At 34.3% G+C, this 25372-nt stretch overlaps 1 long non-coding RNA gene across 1 annotated transcript in view; it reads left to right on the top strand.

Moving 5' to 3' along the window:
* The first annotated feature begins 16041 nt into the window (after positions 1 to 16041).
* The window catches only part of LOC128235128 (uncharacterized), a 52490-nt gene continuing 43159 nt past the window's right edge, over positions 16042 to 25372 (top strand). Inside the window, exon 1 of the long non-coding RNA XR_008261134.1 lies at positions 16042 to 16130. This is a non-coding gene — a long non-coding RNA (uncharacterized LOC128235128). The remainder of the gene's footprint in view (positions 16131 to 25372) is intronic.

The following is a 25372-nucleotide window of genomic DNA, read 5'->3' as shown; positions in this document are numbered from 1 at the left end:
CCTTTTATTTGCTATTTATTTTATAAGGCAGACTGTATGGGATTTCTATAGTTTCAAACAATAAATGAATCATATCTTTGAAAAGGTTTTGCATAAGGTACTCTGAAATGTATTCTTTCGTTTGCAGATAATAGAGTCGGGATACCTTATCATACTAGTGGTTTACATATACGTTTATTATTATTTGTTTTATTATTAAGTTTCCTCAAGTTAATGCATATTTTGATAAGATTTACCATTTACGTTTTCACTTTATCCGGGATAGTTGGGATAAGAGTGATGTTGTGCACACAAACTAGTTTCAACCGCCGGTAAATTTTCATTTTACTGACCGTTCCAAGGCGGTACCGAGCAATCCTTGATAAACAACCCCAGTTTTATACATAAATATAACATTTTGGGTGTTTATCAAGGATTGTTAAGGATGTAATTTGTTTTTTTGTGGAGTTTTTTGCTGTTGTTCCATGTTTCTGTTTTGTGAATGTTTCTGTTTTTGTTTTATGTCTTTGGCGTTGACCTTGTGCCATTAAACGGGGGTTATGTTTAAATTATGACTATTGTACTTGTTTCTGTATTTTGTTCTTATACATAGTTACGTACAGTATAAACAGTGGTAACGACGTGAACAAAGCTTAATTTAACATATCTGTGACTGTCCCTTAAACTGTCAGATCAGGGCATGTAACATTAATGAATATATCTGCAGCCTTAACAGAAGTCAACATACTTTACATGGATAGATCTGCAGCCCTTAACTGTCAGATTACGGCACTAAACATGCATGGATAGATCTGCAGCCTAAAACTATCAGAACACGTCATTTATCAGGATGTATAGATCTGCAGCCTTAAACTGTCAGATCACGGCACTAAACACATACGGATAGATCTGCAGCATTAAACTGTCAAAATACGTAATTTAACAGAAATATATAGATCTGCAGCCTCAAACTATCAGACCACGGCATGTAACGGAATGTATTGGTCTGCAGCCCTAAACTGTCAGGACAGTTAATTGGAACGGAAATGTATAGATCTGCAGCCTTCAACTGTAGGCTCACTGTTGAACTAATTCGAAAGTTCGAGTCTGTTGGATCAAAAAGTAACGGCCTAATTTCTGTATGTTATAAATTGAATACGGTTATTGGAAGCAAGAGTAGCTCCGCCGATGCGGAAATAATGTGCAGTGTATGTTTGGAGTTTTAGATGACACGCTTGCACGCACGATCGAAGTATCAATCGGAAATATGTTGTGGTGATTGGTAGACCGGAGTGGTGCACGAAAAGTGGTTCTGTTGTGTCAGAGGTCATAGATAAATAGCACAAAAGAGAGTGGACGGGACATAAATTGCGAGAGAGTTGGTTGACGTGAAAAGGGGACAGCGGATGTCAACCTTGGAAATATTTGTTTTATTCATAACAATAGAAAACGATGTAATCTAAAAATGGCAGCCATTAAAAAGATCATCTTCCCGTTTGACAATTTTTGTGGGCCTTAGGGGAAAAGTATGATTTTTCCGATTCGAAAAAGGCCGGAAAAGCCAGTAGGAACAGTGAACGCATAAGTAAACGCGTGAAATTGTCCGACACGATATGATTAAGGGCAGTTACCAGGGCACTGATGTGTGCTAGAGTGAAAGGTTTCCGAATGTCTGAACGTTTATGGTGGCGAAGACTACGCAGCAAATTCTTGATGACAAATGAGTCTGAAGGGATTATCATATGGTGTAGTATGGATGTAGCTAAAAGATGAAATGTTAGAAGTTATAGTGGAGATTTGAAGTCCGCTGCTGTTGCAAACAGCAATGAATTGAGCAATGCTGTCTGTGGAAACCGATAGTAAATACGAATATGTTTGGTGGAAAATGCGATAATGATTTAGAGTAGAGCGTTTTGGTAGCTGGGTTTCGTGGAGGATTCTATGAGTTGATACACAGTTTGATTCAAATGAGCAAGTGCCCTGGAACTACGGTGGGTTGACAGTCTTTTTTTGGTGCCAGTACTCAAAATAATCGATCTGTAAACAAGATCGGGCAAATGATTACATTTGCCAGGTATGGGTTCTGATCGTAAAACAAAGTTGAATTTTAATGCTGACCAAGACCAAACGGCGAACAAGTGTCATTTCTGTAGCAGTTTTGCAGGATTGCTTATTAATGATGTGTACAAAAGCAGCATTATCAGTATGAAGTGTAATACGCTGCTTGGTCAGTTTCGGGCCCCAACTTTCAAGCGACAAAACTATTGGGAGTAGTTTTTCGATGTCGTATGGCTTCCAAAGAGCGGACAAAGTACCATAAATCCATTGACACTGCAAAATAGCCCCATAGCCGAGGGTTGCAGATGCATCGGTATGCAGATGAAAAGAAATGGATGCAATCCAACGTCTCTGGAGGAGCAAATTGCGGCCGTTGAAATGTTCAACCAATAATTGCCAAGCATGGAGATCCTTTCGGCTTTCCCTGGACAGGGTGATCCTGTGTTAAGGTTTGGAAACGTTCTTGGTGAGATCAGTCATGCGGCGTAAGAAACAACGGCCTGGTAAAAGAAGCGATGGCAGCTCTCTGAAAGTGATTTCCGGGATGTTTTTGCGAACCCTGGGACCAACGAAATAACTATCTTAAGGCACGATACGGTGTCACCAAAGGAAATTTTAACTCAACCTGACATTCTTGCGCTTATTTCGAACATAAACCTAAAAATACAGAACATTTCCTCGCAACGAGCAAAAGACTCCAACATATTAGCGTCATTCCACACCGAAATATCACTGCTAAACGGCAATTATCGAATTCTAAAGGAACACATAGGAACATTCTCGCTCTTCTCCTGGAATCCATAGCCTGCACTGAAATGAACGGGCTCCAAAGTGAAACGACTTAGCTCCACTAAAGCCTCGATAAACCAAAAACGTTTGGATTCGACTGCAGACGACACGCGCAATGCTCCAGTTGAAATAAATGATAGCGTTGCGTCAGTATCACTAGCTTAAACGTATGCTGAAGCAGTTCAAGTGGATAATAACACAGACGATGGTCGGCGGGTACGAATTGACATCTGCAAACTATAGATATCACAAGTACAGCAACTTACGAAAAACTACCTTTCAGCGCCACAAATACGACCGAACCTAATTTGACAGCTGTGCGGAAACGACATAACATATATTCGTACTTCGTCGGCAATATTGACAGAGACGTTACGGAAAGTGACAAATACTACCACTTCAAACAGAAAGGGTCTTTCCTTCGTGTGGTTCGCGGAAAGAGGGGCTCCTCCTCCAAAGTGAACGTCCCAGGGGAGCTTGAACTCATTAACGAAGATGAAACACTCTGGCCTGAGGAAATCGTGTACCAGGAGTTGGTTTCCAAAGACACTGGTCGAGCGTCCCGAGGAAGGCGATTAAGAGACACTCGTTACGAACGCGAACCCAGCAACTTTGCCGCTGAACGTCGTCAGAGGCGCAACGCCGGAAGTAAGCGCCGCCACTTTAACTATTACAATGAGTAGTACGAAGGAGGACAGCGTTACCCGGACAACTACTGGAGTGATAGACGATCGAACCACTCATACAGCGACGACTGGTCTCCAACAATGGGCTAAAGAGCATACATGTTCATCTTTGTTGTACAAGACACGTTTTATTGTCATAACATACAAACATTTTTAATTATGTGTACGTTGTAACTTGTTCTGCTGGAATTGTCGAGGAAAAAAGTTTTCCGCATATCCCTGGTCAGACTACCTGGATAAATATAAGGGCGATATTGCATTGATAACGGAAAATAAATTGCTACCAAGATCTGTAGAAACTTTAACACTATATACAGTAATTACCAATAATTTGTTTCTGCAGACATAATTACCAACAATTATGGTCGGTAAAGATGCAAAAGAGCAGGAACTCCTATAATGTATACAAAATCTCTCAACTGCATATAAGTCAACTTTGTAATGTAACAAATGACCGCATATTAGGCATAAAAATTAAATGTACTGATGCTGTTCCACTGTATATATTTTGTGTTTATATCCCTGCATGCCATGACACTGATTTTTATAAATCTACTCTGGGCGATTAAGAGTCACTAGTTGCCTATTACAGACAGGTTGGAACCATTATACTAGGCGGATATTTCAATGGACGGTATTCATACGGGGACAAATGTGAAGTCAAAATTGCTAACAGGCTTAATCAAAAGTAAAAATTTACAATCCGTTCAATACCATTTTGATAAACAGGATGCATATACGTTTATACCAAATAGAACAGTATTGGATCATGTCATAACCGACGAAAGAGTCGTTAAACAGATACGATCTTTTTAAAATAATTATTGTCTCCACGAGAGTGTTAACCTCTGACCATCTACCCATTCTCATGTTTTGTGACGTCAAAGCCAGTTTCACCCCTGCGACGCCCCAACGTACAGTAGCCTGTAACAAATGCACGGCAGAATATTTTTCACAATATAAGCTGTTATGTGTGAAAACCTTAAGTGTATTGTAGAAACAAACAGTGAGCAGTGCGACCCTGATTTCTTAATTTGATAATCAGGCAACAGTTGTATCATGTTGAAAATTGTCTCCCAGTTACTGGTGCTAAACCGTGAAGAACGCTCATACACACGCCAGACATTTACGGCGATTGAGAATGGATGACGAACGCGTCACGCGGACATGAACACTCGTCATATAATTTGTATAAAAAGGCAAAATCAAACTTCAGGCGCATCCTAAGACATAAGCAAAATGAATATGAAAATAACTCGTTGGATGAATTAAACAGAACCGCTGAAATTAATAACAAACAATTTTGGAAGTTACTCAGGGAACGTGATAGAAAACAATCGGAAAGATTCAATGAAATAATATTTGACAAATTCTCAAATAAAGACAACGAAGTAGCCAACGGTTTTCGGCATTACTTTCAAATAGTGTTAAGCAAACCCCACGAGACATTGCAAAAATACAAATCAATAATATACGATGGTAACGGGAATTTAGCATGCGAACACGTTAGTTATCATATACTTACGAAGCAAGTAGCATTGACTGAAGTCTAGGAATCTACAAAATACCTTAAAGCACATAATTAACCGGGGATCGACAATATCCACAACGAGCACGTAATTAAGGGAGGACAGATCATCCAAGAAGCGCTAATTCGGCTATTTAATGCAATATTATTCTATGGAAATGTAGCGGAAACTTGGAAACAAGCATTTTAGTACCACTCTTAAAGGGAAATGAAAAAGAAAAAAAAAACCCGGATCCAAGCAGTTATCGGTCAATTTCATTAATACCGTGTTTCTGTAAATTGTTAGAAAATGTACTTCTTTAAAGGATAAATACAAGAATCAAAGTGCACAGTCAAAACTTTCCATCAGCTCAGCAGCAAGGTTTTCAAAAAGATCTCAGTTGCATAACTACCTCGTTTAACCTTCAAGAGACGATTTACCATCAAATTGAAAGTGGAAGCAATGCTAAGTTACCCATCTTGGTATAAGGCAGGACTATAATTTAAAATATACCATACGCATTGAAGAAAGACTACAGAAGGCGAGAAAAAGCATTTCATTCCATGGGTGCGCAGGTAGTAAGTCCCCATGGAATCAACCCACTGATCTATTTAGAGTATATAATAATATTGTTTATTCGAAGGTATCTATTATATTTATCACACGTTGGAACTCACATGTATGGTTTTGTACCTGATATATGTTGTATTCTATATAAATATGGTTTACTGTCGACATCTATTAACGGTGTGATTGATAATCAATCAAAGCTTCCATCCAAATCAAATTGGAACAGCCACGTTAAGACCTTAGTTTACCAGTTTGAATAGATCAAGTGGAACTCACTGTGCTTTTTGATGACAGTTTTCAATAGTTTAGGGTTCTTCACCCCAATAATATACACAGTGTGTTTTCACAGGGCAAACATATATAATGAAAACTATTGCAAGACATTGGTGCCGCAGGGTCAAACTCCAGCAAAATATTTGCGATCAATGTTCTTTTCCACTGACAGATGTGCTAGTACATAGTGTAAATGAATGCGTTGCGTGATCGATATTATTTTAGTACAATGATGCTTTTTATTATGAAACTCTATGATCACACAGTTTTAAACCTTTTAAGGCAGACTGTGTGTGAAGCTTTTGGTTTCTAACGATGACTGCATCGTATCTTTGACAAGTATTTGCATTAGGTGCTCTGAATTGTTTCCCTCCGTCTGCAGATAGAGTTGGGATCTCAAATCATTGAAGTACTTGGGGTTTACCTTTTCGTTTTTTATTATTATTTGTTTTATTGATAAGTTTCCTCAAGTTAATGCATACTTTGATAAGATTTATCTTTTGCGTTTTATCTTTATTAAGAATTGATGGGATAAGAGTGAGGTTTGTGCATAAACAACTTTTTGGACCAGAAACGTAATTTGCTTCTCGTCATAACAAACAATATTTTGTCCATTTTCAGCATTTGCCCACGATATTTGAAAAAAAAACCTATAAATTTCTCAACATGTCGCTTAGTAACCGAGGGTAGTGTACATTTTTCCGCTTAGCCTTAAAAAATAAAATAAAAATAACACACTTACAGCGATAATCCTTTTTGAGTCGAGCGGTATTTTACTTCACGTCATAACTAAATGTGACGTCACAAACAACGTTGTATGTCCACACTGAGTATTGTCATATTTTATTAGCTAAAGCTTATTTAAAAGAGAAAAGTGCTTTTAAAAAAGGAAGATATAAACAATATTAATAGTCAGACAAGAAAAGATGTAGAAGATATATGATCTTAAGTACTAGTGTGTGTCTGTTTTTAAGATTCTGAAAAACAGTTGAGGTTAATAATTGACGTTGTTGGTTGCATGATTTTGAAACAATAAAGATATTCAAGTGAATCTTTGTGTACACATGTTTCCAAAGACATGTGTAGAACAAATTTTAGAACAAATAACATCCTTCTGTGAGGCAAACGCTGTTACATTGTAAATCAAACAGATTTACTAAAATGAAGAGGTATAGCCAAACTTGCAGGAAACAACAACCGGGTGTGCATCACTTAAGACAAGAAACAGGTTATTGACTTTCAATATTCAAAATACCAAACCGGTTGTTAACTTAACTTTTTACCTTTTCTACATAGGGGAAAAAACAGTATTGTCATTATCAAAGCTAATACAACAGACCAGTGCTCTTGTAAAACATATTTGCAATGATTCAATGTATGAGGCTGGATTCTAATATTATCCCATATATCATTTTGTTGTAATATTTGGTGTTAATCTGGCTACATGTAGGCCCAAATTTATATTTATGCATCTTTAAAATTTTACATTTTTTTTTTGAATAATGATAGCTGAAATGAAACCTCCAACTTACATAATACTAAAACGGTTTTCAGGATTTTTCCAAATGTAGAAGTGCAGACAGCTCTTCACCATCAACTGTGATACTTTGTAATTTTGTTTACATTATGAAACTAAATGAATGCAAAGAATGATTGTTTTATTTTGTTCTTAGGTTGTTGTAAGCATACTACATAATCCCATGAATTTATTTCCATCAAGTGCCACGTTATTTCCACCAAGTGCTATGTTGGCGTGGCATTTGGTGAAAAAAGATCAAAGAAACTGAACGTGGCATTTGACTGAAAATATGTGGAAAACGTTCCAATACTCCACCAACTGTCACGTTGGGGTGGCGTCTGGTGAAAATTTTGCCACCAACTGCTACATGGCATTTGGTGGGAAACGTTCCAATACTCCACCAAGTGCCACGTTGGGGTGGCATTTGGTGAAAAAAATTGCCACGTGGCATTTGGTGGAAAATATTCCAATACTCCACCAACTGGGTGGCATTTGGTGGAAAATGGTGAAAAATAAGTTCAAAGTCCCATTTTCTTTTGTTTTTCATCGTTTTACACCAAGTGCCACCCGTACCAATACTCCACCATTTGTCACCCATTTTCCACGTCCATTTCGGGGCAAATTTAGTGAAGGGTATACAGAAATTTGGAAGATAGTTTTGTTTTTTAATGAAACAAATTCAAAGTCATATATCCTTTGTTGATTGGGTGGGTCTTATTTAGCTTCCCCTACAAATTGTTTTGTCATCAGATAAGGTAAAACAAACAATCTGATTGGATCAAAATCCTGACCAATATAATAAACTCTGAATGGAGGCATCCAATCAAAATCTAGTAATATTTCCATTTGTTTCCAATTTATTGCACCATCAGTGATTTATGGCCTTTTAATTTGCAATGGTTTAGTAGCAAGTGTATATTAATAACTTATGTTAAATATTTTTTAAGAGCTTAGAATTATTTAGTCTAAGCTATGTGACAGAAAATGAATACCAAAATCTTTTTGAATTGTAGTAACTCATTCTTTTGCATTTGATGAGGTCAGACATTTTAAGATATATAATATTCAGTGGATATGTGTTGATCAAGCATTTAATAACATGCCACAAAGCAGAATATTTATAAAGTCATTTTGACTTCAGACCCTGGGGCAATACCTGATACCGTATTTGTAATTTTATTATATTATACAAAAACATCATCCTTTACTCTACTTAATATGCTATGTACAGTTTTGAAAATATTAAGTCAGTGTATGTTATGGAATTATTTTTACCACCTGTGCAATGCACATTGGGAAATAAAGTTGACATTGGGAAAAATACAAAATCAGGCTTAAATATCTAATTTAAATTTAAATGGCATAATATAAACCAGTCATCGAAATTAGAGTTCGGGATGAACAAGTCTGAATCATTACTCTATTGCTTGGGATCAAAATTTTTAACAAGCCCTGCTATATACAATTCAGAATTCGAGCAAGCCCGGATGACACCGATATACCACATGTTTTAAAGATTTTTATGCATACATTATTTTGTTAAATAGTTAGTCTTGTCAAGATTTTGTAATCATTAATGTAATGAAATCTGCACTTCCAATGGAACCTAGGTAAGGCCCATTCCCGGCGAAATTTTGCGGGGACAAAGCAAGGACAAAGCATTGCGGGGCCATCTGGAAGGAAAACAAACACGGCCCATTTCCCTGGCTATCCCCGGGCCTCTGGGAGGGGGGGGGGGGGGGTGAGGGGGGACCGTGGTTACAATTGACTGGTACATAGTTTCGATGAATCAAGCAAAAATGAAGTTGGCACTAGTCCAAATAATTGTACGTTTACGGATTTTTTTTTACGATTTTTGATATGGCAAATCCTTCACGTACAAATTGTTTAGTATCAAAAGTGGGTAGTTATTCCGATCGGGATTCCGGGTTAAAGCATTAAACATCTAAAAATATCATTAAAACAAGAAATATTACCGAATTAAGTTATTTTATATCAGTTCCATACATAAAAATGTCATGTCCTATGAATAATTATGAGTCTGACGTGTTTTTTTCATTTCTTGCTGTCAAAACATATCGATATTTTCATGAAGGGCACCTGCAAGGCTTCAGGGCACAGTTTTAAAACAATCGGAACATTCCGGGCATGGCCGTATGTTTGTATTTACGAGGTCTATCTCAAAGCTTGTCGGAGGTGGTCGAGTTATTACGATTGGGTCGAGTTGTTCCGCTTGGCATAATTGTTGTCTGTGTCAGTCAACTTTCGTTTTATTGGAAAGGTAGATAATGTGTTTTAATGCATTAAATGCTTGTTTTGTGCAAAATAACTTCTCACTTACATTGTAAAATATGAATATAAACCTTAGAACTATAAATAACTTCACTTAATACAATTTCAAAATTTTTCAAAACACCCCCGTCTTTTTGCACAAACCCGTTTAGACGTTAGGGATTGAAACAATCCCGTATTACACGTCTATTATTTTAGACTAAAGATGGCACATGCTGCTTTGTCACAGATCTGAACATGTCAGTAATTGAATTCATTTTTTAAAATAGATTATGTTTAAACGATATCTGATTTATTTCTAGTTCTGGCTTCCATAACTTTAATGATGATCTTTATTTTTTTGATGTTTACTACACATTAAAGTGATGAAAATGAAATAATAAAAATAAGACACTTTTGCATAGGATAAAAGATACACATGGAAAGATTTTTTTCTTTAAATTGGAGTGATCAAATGAAGTTTGTCACTAAGTCAACAAAGTTTTATGTACCTATTGACAATAAAAGATGGTGTTCTCTAACTATTCGATTAACTGAAAGACATAAAGTGAGCCCACAAGGAAATGAAAATTAGTAAGTTATTCTTTTTAAAAGTATTTAATATTTTCGTGCATCTAGGACAATAAGACTTCAGAAAAGGATGAATAATTGGCAAATCTGACGCAGTTGTATATAATATCAATGTTTTAGATTGCACACAACGTCACAAGTGGAAACACCGATGGAATACTCAAAATCAGGTAACATCTTGCATTGTTATTTTCTTGAATAATCTACAATATTAAATTAATTAGCAATAAAATCATGACATGTATATCTCCCAACTTTATTTCTCCCAAGCAGATGTTTAACAGTGGAAACCTCCAACTGGTGATTCCTCCAACTTTTGTGATTACCAACTTCTTTTATCTCCAATTGGTGGCTTTTATCAATAGAAATTGACTGTGGAATTCTCCAATTAGAATTTTCCCGAATTGGAGAGCCGTTTTTACAAGATCAAAATTTTTGATATTTTTTTAGATTTAATCATGTTTATTAATCTAGTACTACAAACATAAATAGAAATGTAATTTTCTGTTCCAAATTGTAATATATGATTCTTTTTCCAATTGCTGATTTTCCCCCGTTTCGATTCATATGGAAAATTCTCCAATTGGAGTTTGCCAAAACCCCGTGGGGGACCTAAAATCCAATTGGTGGTCAACGGGAGAAATCAATTTTGGAATTAAAATTTTCATACTTCTTTAAACTATTTTTTGAATTTCACTTAAAATGCTTCTTGTTTAATGCGCAAACTTTCTATGTGCTGCTTTTGAAGTTGATATCTAACATAATAAAAAAAACTAAGTTTGCAAGTAAACCGGATTTGCAAAATTATACCGGATGCTGTTTTGTTATAGCACATGTGTCAAGTACACTTATCTAGCGGACCTCTACGTGTCTAAATGCTTGTCCTTTGACCGAAATTGACAATGCCCTCATTGAGGGTTTGGTAAAAGAATATCGCATAAAGTATAATACATTGGTTCGAGTCAAAGCTCAGGTCCATTGATCTGTTTGATGTTATAATTTAACAAGGTATGAAGTATTTGCATAGATACTAGATTCTTCGATTTCTTAATTCGATTCTGTTCTTAGACATTGTTGACAAGGTAAAATGACGGCATTAAAAAAGAAAGTAAGGTCATGCAAGGTTTATATCTTGTACGAAACATCAAAAATAGATGTAAATTAAATTAGGACATTGCCACTAATCATGGTGTTCAAAGTGTATCGTTTTCTTGTATCTTTATACCGTATGTAGCCAACACTTGTTAACAAGGCATTTTTTTGTTAAATATATAATGTCCAGTTTGACGTTTACATATTTATAGATATGCCCATCATGCATGTTTACCAATTTTCTATAAAAGTAGCATTGACACTGGACAGATTGATCCAAAACATAAGTCTGATGACAATACTCCTGTGACGTTTTTTTTTTTAAATATTTGTAACGATGAATTAGAATTTGAACTGCATTGCTCCAAGTACAATGCAAAGTTGAGTTAATATTCCGATCCAACAGGTCTGATTTCAGGGTGAACAAATCGACAACATTACATTAAACACAAATCGGAATGGTGTTAAAGTACAAATTTGTATTCTAGTTTGCACACTTTATGCGTAGAGAAGGTATTGAGTAGAACCATTTTTTCTATTTGAAAAAAACTTGAATTTTGGCGTCAATATGCTTCCTAAAGATGAAATAGCAGAATGTTTTTAAGACAAACTCATTTTGAACCCAAAGTTCAAAATTAATACACCATACATTTTACTGTACACCCGGTTTGCCAATTGGTGAGAATACATTATAAGTAGTTCTAACATTGTGCTTTAACGACTACATCACAAACAAATTACTAGCGTTTTTTTAATGTTCTTTCAATATACCATATATGGTGACAATTCCGTCAACAAATTTGAGGGTGTCATCCGGGAATCTCACCGCCTAACAATTCGCTCGCCTACGACAAACTTCGTTTTAATAACCCGTTTTTCATTGAAAACACAAACGTTTACAAAACCACGAACGTATAAAAATTATAGCTGATTTAAAAAAAAATATGCAATTACATTGAGATTGTATTGGTTTTTTTTGCATACATTAAACAATTAGTTATACAATATAAAACATGTTTATGTGTTGATTGAGGAAGTTGCACACCCCCTCTATACAAACTCTCTGACAAATGACTTTCATTTGACTTTCACCCGGAACCACAGGGGCTTGCACATACATGGCCTCTGAATATCGATAAACATTTGTCTTAAGTTTCAATAAATTCCAGCCAGTGGTATTGGAGATGAAGCACAAACATACATGCACAAGGATATGAGCACCTCTATATCGTTACATCAACACTGATTGCCATAACGAGAAATAACGAGTAATTCCCAATGAGTATCTGGCGATTTCCCTGGAGATAGCCAAATAAGTAAATCACACGTGGAAACAAATAGAAGCCGTCTATCAGTGCCTTTTCGGAAAATAAAATGTCAATGGGTTTCGAAAACCCGCATGGTGGAATGTAGTCTGCTCAAATTGAAAATGATCAACAACGCTCAAGAGGCACCCTTTCGCCTGAAATAAAAAAGCGATGGTATGGTGTTTATGGTGTATATATTTATATATATACTTATATATATATATACTAGCACTGGTTGCTTTGCGTCCTCTCATTGCTCTTAATTGCAGAAAACAGAATGGCCAGAGCTCTACTATTTACTTTCCGCCATACCTTACAGGGATGCTTTATTGCACTTACAAATTCACTGTGCTACACAGTTTTAGTTACAGGATACGAAATACAATACACTAAGTAATTTATAAAAAGTCGCGTTTATGAAAGCAAGAAACATTACCTTCATGAGCTATTTTCCGACATGAATAACAAACATACATAACAGAACAAACTTTAACAATGAACTGTGACTTGGAAAGAAAAAAGTATAAAGATTTAAATAGGTAATGTATCGAAAGAGTATTTACAAGGGTTGTTCCTCATTATTATTATGCAAACAATTTAAAAAAGTAAGACAGATTAAAACGCTGTATACAATGATAACATCAACTAGTTTTCCCGGTTTTCACGGCCAGTCATCACGCCTACTGTTTTACAAGTTCACATACGACGGTTAAAGGGATAGTTCTTTAAGGTTATCATAGCTTACACGTTAAACATCAAAGATTGTAAGTGACATTAGGCACATTGGAAATATAGCATTGCATAGTGTTGTAGTTAAAAATATGTTATTTATCACAATTTTGTTCTTTACTTTAGTTTGCTAGTAAACATCCTTGGAGAAAGATTGTTTACACTTTGAGCATTTACAAAAAGGACCTGATCAGGTGAGGATCATTGTTTTTTTTTATTCTAGGTTATTTTAGAGCACCTCTTTTTAGGAGGTTCTTCCATACCTGACTGGCATTAAAGCGGAAAGAGTTTATCCAAGTTTAGTTGTTTTTACTGATGGAACAGTTTTTATATCTGAGATTAAAATTACATGACTTATATTCCTCAAGGTTTTGAACATATTATTGTGAGACACCGTACATAAATTAGTATATTTTAATAGCGATGCATCCAACTCTGCTCAGATATAATGTTGGCAATTGAACTGTATGAAAGAAATAATAAGCTGAGGTGATATCTTTCTAATTTTTCTGTGTTGGTCTTGCTTAAAAATGTCAAAGACAAGATAGTAATTGGAATTGGATCTGATAAACGATTTGAAAATAAGAGGCTTAGTTAGCTTAGTATTGATTTTCAGAAATATTCTTAGTATTTGATAGATATTCAGTTCTGTAGCTGTTGTTTGCATTATTTTAGAAATCTGATCATCAAAATTAAATTTTTCTTGCTCTTAACAAACGAAAGTTTGATAAAATATATTAAATTTCTTTGTTCTTCAACAGATTTATAGCAAACTGAGTATTGCATTGGATGGAAGTAACACACTTTATCAAAGTGTCGCTTTCTATCGCAAGAGTAGTCTTAACAAAATCAGGATTTAGTCACACACAAAAAGGGTATTGTCATGTTCACACTGTATTAACTGCATTATTGATTGAGTAGAAGATTTCATTAAGAAAAATGTTGAAGACTGGAGGCCCAAACATTGGACCGTGAGTCACGTCTTTCAGGATGGAGTAGTCCTTTTCACTGGTAATTTGGTTAAGTCGAATGCTTTTGAGATATCCAGTAAGACTGCACCTACATATTTGTTCTCATCAAGGTTTTTCACCAGTTTTAACAGGAGAGTTTGACATCCATATGTTCTTTTGAAAGCTCCCAGGAAAGGAAGAAAAATGCCATGAAAATGATTTATCAGTTGCCCTCTAATACCCCGCTCATATAATTTGAACATTGACAGTAAAATACTAACTGGTATATAGTTTGTTTTTTTGGTTGTCCTTTCTTTTGAAGATAAGAATATTTTTGCTTGCTTAAGACAAGTTCGAAATGATCCTTGGCCTACGATTAAAATGGCCATGTTTCGGATAAGAACTTTTTTAGTATCTCAGCCAAATATTATTATTTTGGAAGGTATCAGATATATTCCATTTGCTTCTTGGGATTTAACATATCAATATATCTCCGTATTTCTCTTGTAAGGTTATCATTTTCATGTTCGTTGATTGCGTTAATTCTGCGTTGACATCTTTGTCGTTCTGTGCAAAGGGTTTTGCAAATACATGAAATAAGCCCCAAAGCCTTGAATAACGTGTTCGTTACTATATTGTCGTTTTGCAACAATTATTTTATTGCACACATTTGCCGTTGTGTTTTCGAAGGAGTTTCCAGAAGAACACAATAGATTATAATCAAGTCCGGCGGTATTGTTAAGTCAGATGGATTCGTCGGAATGTGCGTTTGGCTCCGCAAATATATGCAAGTTATGGAGGATGATGTTTTTTCGTTGTCATAAAGAGACAGTGTCAATAGATTGGAACAAGATGTTGTAACAAAAAAGTATTTTACATTGAATAAAAAAAACACGTACACAATATAAATTATAACTCATCTTATTGGAATACAAGGAACACGCCTACATAAACAAATTGCATCAACGTTTAAATCGTTCATAATTAACTGAAGACGTAACTGGCCTTGGTCGACCGATTAATCGGGTTACCAGCATTCAACATGAAATGTGTCCCAACAATAGTCGCTGGTAGCATCGGAACAGGTTTTACCGTATACGGTTATATAGTCCGTATTGTTTAATAATTGAAAACGAACAGGAATAAAAATAAAATAAAATGTGTTGTCGTATATTGTTTTTTAGCATCCTTTGCAATATACATCATTTCTAGTTATACAATGTAAACATTTGTTTAAGTAAGTGGTTTGGACCACCGTTTCATCGGGTTAGCATCACACTTGTCACAATATCACTCGCAGCTAGCCATTGAATGCGTTTAACCTTATAAAGTAATATAGTCATTAACTGTTTGAATAAATTTCAAGAAAACTTAACGATTGATCACCATTTTATCATTAAAATTAATGTTTGAAAAAGTGCCTTCATAAGTTTGACTTTATAAATGAAAACAAAATATCTGCCAGCAACAATTACAAGAATAACCCATTTATAATGAACATTCCGGCTTCTAGTTTTACAATGACAGTTTAAGGATACCTACATTTCCAAAACAGGAAACAAATAATAATTAAGAGCACAATTTATATCGTACATTTTTAAGGAAGTTAAAGTTAACTTAAATAACCATTTTATAATCTGTTGAAATAGGAGGTATGCATGAAAATCCTATTCTAAATTTAAACTTCCTGATTGTTGAATAAAGCATTCAAGTATGTATAACATTCATAACGTCCGATAACGCAGTCATGACAAGTTTATACTTAACATTTACCTTTGTGATACTTGTAGTTTGCAGGATATGCAGAGGTGAGTGTTTCAGTTACTAAATATGTAATACTTTTGTTTAAGGAGAGACCGAATGTTCGTCTCAAAAGAATTCAGGTTTTTCTGTCGATCCGATGACATATTGTTAAAAGAGATAGTTCAAAACGATATGTTTTATATCTTAAATGCCATATAAAAATAAACTAAAAACAATCTGCTATGTTTATATTTAGGTGTGACTTGCTCTTCCTAGTAAATGCAGTGAAGGAGGTGTAAGTTTTTCTATGTGGCTATCACGGATATGTGGTAGAGGACATACTTATTGTAACAAGTTTGCCACGATCATGTCACGTGTCTGTGAATGATTGATATGGAGCCGTGTAAAGTTTCATGCATGAACGTATTTGTATTTTGACAAATCATGTGTACTTGTTCTCGTATCCAAAAACTGATATGAATGGACAATTGTGATGAAAACTTACATATCACGAAAACAATCTGTATCTCATCTTGTTTTGACAGTTAAAACATGCAAAATGGGCTAATGTTTCATTGTTTTCCATTATAATGCGTTAATATCGAGGTCAGTGTTATTGCTATTGACAGTTTTTGAGTGTTAGAATATAATTTTGACTTGACAAACCTGTCTTCGTTTCTAAGAACGCTGTAAGGAAAGTCATACATGTATCTACATTTCCCAAACAGGGTAATAATCACAAAGATGAATAAAAATTTTAATCATTAATTCCTTGGTAAATTGAGAATTTCATTACGGTTAACTAATCCAATTATAACCTGTATATCCTGTGATATGTATACGATCAGTAATTATATCTGCAGTTGTTTACATTAAATTATCTATGTCAATTTTAAACTTCCTGATTTTTATGCAGACAATTGGAGTACATGTATTTATACCATTTAAAATGTGTGATTATGAAGTCATGTCAAGTTTATATTAAGAATAACGTTTGTGATAATTATAGCTTGTAGGATATTCACATGTAAGTAAATTACTAACGAATTATATACCATAATGATATAAACACACACCGAAAATTCATCTTAAATGCGTATTTATGTAGATTAGACTTTGTTCACCGTTATATACTTGTTGGAGCAATATACCTTTTACATGATCAGATTGTTGTAAGCAAGATTGAAAGCGCTCAATATCAGCTATTGTGAAAGCCGCATGTAAGATGTCAATATATCCTTATTTTAAAACCTTTTTGTCTGAAACCATGCAGCCTTGGTCCGTTCACAAGCTTGTTTAAATCATGTAACTGGCGTCTAAAGCGGTCAACACCAGGAGTCGCATGTTGTCTTTATACGCAAATACTACAGTAACAAGTTTTGAAAATCTAAAATCGCAAATCCTAGAATACTCTTGATTATTGTTATGCAGCCTCATGTGTTCTTTACGAAGTTATAAAATAATGTCCATTGAGTCATTTCCCGTCAATTGTTGCCCTGCCCTTTGGGTGGCAGGTGTTCTATATATTTATAGTATAAGGTAAATTCAAAAATCTGGTTCATGAAAATAGCCTGGTCCAGACCTTTTATATTTGGAATGTTTTTTAACGCGAATGTTTTAAAATGTCCCTTGGGTCGGAGCTTGACCCTCTCCAAAGGTTCCTGGTTTTCTGTATACTTGTTTAACCTTGGCAATATTCTCTGAAGCCATAAGACCACGACCTGTATCGGCCTTTAAACAAGGTTTTCCTGCCAGTATGTGTCTGGTTTCCTGAAACTGCAACGTCTAGACTTTATTGCATTAAATGACTTTTATTGCAACCACTTACTTTCTTAGCTGTTATTTTAACTACAGGGTTCCAATATACTGATGTTCCTTCGTCTTTGAAACTGCAATGTCCCACCCCTTCATACTTGTGTTTAGCCTTAAGTAGTAAAAGGTTGTGATAATCTTCTTCTCTAAAACCACAAGGCCTATCTCCTGGATACTGGTTGAAGCCTCATGTAATGTTAACTAACTACCTAAATCATATCAACCAATGACGTCCTAATCATCCAATGGTTTCCTTAGCAGCCAATGACTTCCTCATCAATCATTGAATTTCTAAGCAACCTATGATTTACTTAGTAACAACTTTTTCCTAAGCAACCAATGAATTCTTTTGCAACTATCTACTTCCCTCACAATGACTTACTTTAGTAGCAAGAAATGACCTTCTTTGCAACCAGTGATTACTTTAACAACATTTTGTCTAACATTCTACCATTCACCACCTACTTCCGTAGCAAATAAATGACTTCCTTTTCAACCAATGGCAGCCTTATTAACCAGTTGTCTAACATCCATAATAACTGCATGCAGCTATCGCAACCAATCACTTCATTTGAAACCTATGACTTCCTGAACAACCATCGACTTCCTTAGCAACCACATACTTCCTTAGCAACAACCTTTATCCATAACAACCAGTGATTGCATTAAGTACTAATGCCTTCCGTAACAGCACACTCATGACTTTCTTGCAACAATTACCTTGGTAACCACCTACTTTCGACCAATGACTTCCTTAGCAAGCATTATACATTCATGCATTTCCTTACCAACCACTAACTACCTTGCTACCTTGGACCCAAATGACATCCTTAGCAGACAATGACTTTCGTAGTTGCTACCCATATCAGTAGCAATCATTTTCTTCCTAGCAACCAATGACCTTTATAGAAACAAATTGCTTCTTCTGCCATCAAATATATTGTCCCTGGAAACAACAAAAATGTCCAGAAATTATCTATAAATGAACAAAATGGTAGTCGAAACATTGTTTTGTTCAAATTTTGGTTTTCATTTTTTTAAATATTGGAATTTTAAAACTGTTTTGAAAACACTTTGTTGATTCAAATTTTGATTATTTTTTCTTATCCATTTCAAATTGTTAAAACGAACAAACTTAAATATTACCCGTTCCAAATTTGATTTAGCAACTGCAATTTCGGTACATTTACAATACTGATTTTGAATGTTTTTTTATTCAAACGACAGAAATTGTATGTATTCATTTTTTTTTAATATTTAATGGATTTGAAATTTGAATCGTTGGACGACCAAATATTTTGTGACTTCATAATTTTGACATTCAATGGATATAACTCTTGTTCGGACGACCGAATATTTTGCGAATTTATATCCCATAAATTCTTGTTGATTTTTAGATTTTAGTTTATTTTTTTCCATTCCATTTTCCGGACAACCGAACATTTGGTACATTTAAATACTGATGTTAATGTAATGTAAACTGTTAAATATTTGATAGGACGACCGAACATTTTGTGATTTCATATTTTGATATTCAATGGTTATGACTCTTGTTCTGACGACCAAACATTTTGTGATTTCATATCTTTAGTTTAAAGAGATAAGAAATCTGAAGTTTCCAGATTTGTTTGGTTAATTGAACATGTTGTCAATTCCCGTTTGATTTTCATTCAAATTTTGTCCCATTTTCAAATTTGTATGTTCGGGCGATAGAACATTTGGTACATTTAACTACTGATTGTTAATGTGTTTTTTTCGTTAACAGTTTCAAATTGGTAAGGACGACAATATATTTTCTGAAATAATATTTTAATATTAAATGGACTTTGTTTCGGACGATCGAACTTTTAGTGATTTCGTTTTTTGAATTTCTATAATTTTGAACATTGAGATGTGCAAAAATGTTGTCTGTGAATTTAAATTGATCGAACAATCCCTCTTCGTAAATGGACAAGCATCTCATCTCCATTTGGCATCTCAAAGAATGCATAACTGTACACGACTACTCACGAAGATGTACTTGTCATTTACGTGAGCTTATTACGGAATTCCTCATACGATCACTTCAGTTAGGAAGAAAAATTAAATGAAAAATGTTAGTAACTGTAAAGTAGTTCACCGAGTTCAAACATGATTTGTTCTGGTAAATTCGTGTTTTAATAATCGTTCCAAGGCGGTAATCCCACCATGTATTGATTTAACTTTTCTGATGTGCGTATGGTTTGCTTTTAGTGTGTGAACGTGTGTATCACTAGATCAGCGTCCTTCGAGACCACGCTATGAGCATCAAAAAATAATTTTGTTCGTCCATTTGACTACTGGGCTGGCGATCTAAGCTTCATTGTATCATTGGACCGCTCTTTGGACGCGGAAGTCCCGGGTATAATATCTGAAGGCGTCATACCGTTAGATGTTGAAAATGATACTCTCTTGAATAAGAAGGCCTAACTGGGAATTTTGAGGCGCTCTTTGCTGGTTAACACCATACGACAGCCGTTTGTTGTTTATATGTGCCATAAACCAAAAGACAAAAGACGTCTATTTGAAAAGAAGTAGTGTATCATGGCATTTCATTCGGTAACTTCAGCAAAAGATATCTAGATGTTACTCGAAATTGCGGTTACTTTTAACTGATGACGACAAACTACACTCTAAACAATGAAACAAATACAACTATGTCTAGTTTCAACTTAAAAAGCGATCAACAATGACAAATATTTATAATAAATTAAGATAAATATCAATTTTCGTTTCATTAGATTTTGTCTGTTAACATAATGTTTCGTTCTTAATTACAACACATAAGCACAAGGAAGGCGTATAAAGTGGCAACACAACGTTCGAGACTCGTGCACCAAGTAAAGTTCACAAGTCATAAAAGTTGCAAAGATACAACATATTATTAATAAAGAAGCTACAATTATGTGAGAGAATTGCATAATAATGCGGTAGAAAAAGTCCTGATTTAAACGTTATCCACATTAAACTCAAGCAAGTTATGCAAGTTATAAAAGGTCAAATTTGATTTGTGTTGATGAATTAACAGATTGTCCCTTTTGTATTGAATATTCGATTTCTTTAATTTGGGGTGTATCAATTTCTGAAAAGGAAGAACAACAGACCATCCTTCCCGTTAACCTTCATATTTAGCTAATATGCATAACACCGGAAGAAGCATTAGAGCCATTGCAACGCATTTCAAAACGTTGTGGATCTAATGATTTTCCAAAGTTGATATATATGTTCTTTAATTAAAAGCAATCTTTATATCAGCCATTAATACTCACTTTCATTTTAATTGCAATCATTCATTATTTCGTATTTAACATTTTGCAACAACGTGTCTATGTTATCTGGTCTCGTACACATGCTACTTGCAGATCTTTATTAACATGAATGATGTTGCTTATAGCAAAGTACTGATAACGATATTTATTATATGCCTATCAAATTTCTTTTCCATATCCAACAGTGAAAATACAGCACGGCGTATTGAAAAATCCGTATCATGATACTGTCGTTTTCTGATTCCGTATCATGCGAGTACCGTGTGTAATCTCGAAACAACTTTCGCGTTGCTAAAAATAGCATGACAAAAAAAACTGGTAAAACCTGTCAACTTTTAAATACATTAAACTATCTAACTTTACTAACTCTCCAGAAGCATGTAAATATTCAGGAACATGGTTCTCATGTTCTTCAAAGAACCATAAGGATAAGCATGAAGCAGAGAACACTTCCAGTCTATCTAGCTACTACTAGATAGCTACTTCAGTGAACTAGTTGTTGTCCATTTCGAAATTCATAAATGATTATCCATGTTTATTATCATAAATGTGAGCAGCTCGCCAATAAAAAGAAGAAGGCGAATTCGCGTCATCGATAGAAATAGCGATTGACTCACGAACTTCCCTCAATTCTGCATATTATTATCGTCAAAAAATCCCACGTATATTTTAAAAATGGCCGCGTTACGTCTACAGAAAATGACGATTAGTGTATACTCGTAAAATAAGTACCGGTTTTTGATGTTTTTTTTTGTGCTGTGACATTTAATAATTGTTTCCGTATTAGCAATTTGTTAATTTTGCTAAAATATAAAATATTTTGATCTTATTTTGCTCAATAAAGTGAATTCTGTATTTTCTGACTTCGTTTGGCTGTAGTAGCCTCCCTTGACTTCATTACAGACAGACAGACAGACAGACAGACAGACAGACAGAGAGACAGACAGACAGACAGACAGGCCTCAAGACGGTAGGCAATCACGGTCAAATACAGGCGTTGCCTGTATCGACATACGCAGGCGATGCCGTCAGTGGCAGGCGCTGCCTGTACCGATTCATAAATTTATCGATAGCTTAAATCATCGTTTTTATTGGAAAAAAATAAATGTTTGTTGTTAATTAAGACTATATTCATTAGAATAAAAAATATTAATTTGAAAGAAATAATATTTAAATATAAAAATATATAATTGCATGAACAGCTACTACCACGTCTGCGTGTCTTCAATTTGTCTATGAAATTTTACTGCGGACAATTTCGAGGGAATAATTGTTGTATTTAATATATTTAAAATGTGCGATAATGATCATGTTGTTTTGAAATTACTAACAAAAGCTGATAATAACAGTATACAACTTGCTATGATTAAAAAGACCCGTCAAATAATGTATCGTTTGTGCAATTTACGCTTTTAACTTCTATTTAACACTTTGTCATACCGCATGTACCGATTGCTTAGTGTTGCAATCTTTCTAAGCATTTTGACATTAAATCAACATCATTGAAATTAAATTAACAAGGTACTTTTCAATTCAATTTACCTTATTTCAACATATAAAAGTACAAAAACTGCTACTATTCCACTCCTATTGACTATCCTATTTATAAACAAGAACATTGCAAATTTGCGGGCTCGTGTACATATCCACAAAGAACGCTGGCTGCATAAAAAATGAGATTTATGTATATTTAGATTGTTTTCCATGTTTCACGCGTATGCGCCATGGTGTTTTACTGCACCCAACTGTTCATAGACCGGAAGGGCGGTAAAGATCATAAAGCACCGCTTACAGATAGTGATCTTAAACTCTTTAAAGGGTCATATAAAAATTGGTTGACGGGAAATATGTCAGCTTAAGGCTGTATTGTGTTTGGTACTGAAATGACATGCTGCTGTTAGGAATGTTTTTAATAACCCCATTGAAAATATGTGCATGCAGTTATAATTGGTCGTAATTTAAAACAAAATATTGTTGTTGGTGTTTGAAACATTCCGTCACATAAGTTTTCCCAATTTTAAGGCTATCTTTTTATTTCAGTTTAAGATAAAAAAAATAGTTTCACCCACTGATCACCATAATTAATAATGTTCACGAGTAAGAATGTAAGTTATCATGTTCGCGAGTGAAATATATTTTGAATATTTCTTATGTATTTCAAATGTTTTTTTAAGAAATTGAATCCATTTACCAGTGCTGTGTGACATGATGTTCATCACGTCATGATAATTATGGTATTTAACTGTGAAATGCATGACAGTTCAAGACTTCTTTTATATCTAATAACGACTTAACAGTTATCTATTATGTAAATATTGATACAGTTACGTATCTTTACCTCAAGTAATTTTGCGATGAATGTTTTATTGTTCATATCTCATATATTTTCACATTAAAGTGTAGCTCCGTAACAGTGAAGGATATAAATGAGTGAGTAAGTGATACGAACAGAACGAACGAACGAAAGAACGAACGAAGATGGATGGATGACAGACGGATGAAACCAACGAACGATCGAACGAAAGAATTAATTAATATACTAATTAATGAATGACATTGTACATTGTATCCTAGCAAAAGTGCAACTGAAACCTTCAGTATTTTATTTTTTGTAAATTAACGCCATTTCAAACATTACAAACCTCCATGTTTTTATTTAGACGCGATAATGATGCACAAGATTCACAAGATTTCATTTGATTCATGTCTGCCAATCGGACTGAAAAAACAGTACTTGTCATTTTATAGCTAAAAAGGACGTGTTTGGTATCAAAATTCTTAAAATGTGCTCAAGCTCTATATTATAATTGAATAAAACATGTGGTTTTAAATGAAATCCGAAAAGTACAAAACATGAAGTTTAAGTTGAATTGTGTCGGAAACTAAAGAGATTGGTAAGCCCCTCCCCCAATCGAACCGGCAGACCTTTCTTTTTTGAATCTTCTCTCTGATTGGCTGAGGGCAATATTCTGTCAAATTGCGATTTAATTAGGTAGTCACGCCCATAAAGTTATACGTTCGCGGCATATCCTGTCCCCTTTTATGGCCCTTGTGACACCATATGCACAATCAACTAGTGTATATTTTAGCTGACTACCTTAATATATAAATAAGAGTTAAATTTCATATCTTTAATTGTAAAAGAAATATCAAGGAATTTATCAATATCTTTTCGCAAACAATACAAATTGAATGTTTAGCAGTAAAATAAACATATTCAATTTTAGCATTAAAAAAGAAACCAAAATTTATGATTTTTCGTTTGAACGTAAGATGGCAATGCAGTATACACCAGAGCCCCGAAATTAATCTTTGTTGAATCCGGTTAAATCAAAATACTTCTACATGTTATTTCCAATTTAGTTCAACTAAAAACAAAAAGTTAATGAAAATAAAGACTCCCCAAAAAAATATTACTAATTCTTAAGTGAATGATTTTCTATTTCATAATATGTTTTTGCAAGCAGTTGAAAAATCGACGTATACAGAATTCATGTTTTACGATCATTTTATTTCTTAATATTAAGCCGATACAAGAAAATTAATATACTCTGTATAAAATTATATTTTCTATGCCAATAATATATGTAATCGCATGGATTGTTTACAATTTGAGGGTGCTAACTAGAAGATATGATTCTACGAGGATAATGCTTACTAAAGATTGAATTACCTACACTAACAACACATCATTCAAAGAAAATAATCAATTGTACAATTAACTTTAATTAAATGTCGCTCATTGTCAGTATCTGTGAATAGAAAGGTGTTTAAACATAATTACATGTATGAATAATAACTTTGAAATAAAAAATTCAATTTGTTTGTTTATTTGCTATAAACATGTAATTTGTTTCTCAGCAATAAAATATATTGTATTGTATAATATAAAATAGATAATTGATGCACTTAATTTGTTATTCACAAGTATTACAGTTTGTTGTAAAAATATCAATTATCTTTTAATACATTAATCTTTTAAATCTATTAATGTTTTGTTGATATCATTGTTCTGTTCATTAAAGTTAATTACAGTCGAAACTCGATAGCTCGATATTTTAGGGATCGGCCAAAATACTTCGAGCCTCGAGAATATCGAGCCAAGCGGGATTGTTTACAGAATGTTATTTTTGTATTAATTACAAAAAGTATTTTTTACAGCGTTTGTTATTTGCTACGCTATATCCGTAACATGACTTATTCGATAC

The sequence above is a fragment of the Mya arenaria genome, chromosome 5, assembly GCF_026914265.1.
Source record: "Mya arenaria isolate MELC-2E11 chromosome 5, ASM2691426v1".
In the NCBI taxonomy this organism is placed as follows: domain Eukaryota; kingdom Metazoa; phylum Mollusca; class Bivalvia; order Myida; family Myidae; genus Mya; species Mya arenaria.
Note: the sequence above shows the minus strand (reverse complement) of the source record. Positions and strands in the feature narration are given on the sequence as shown.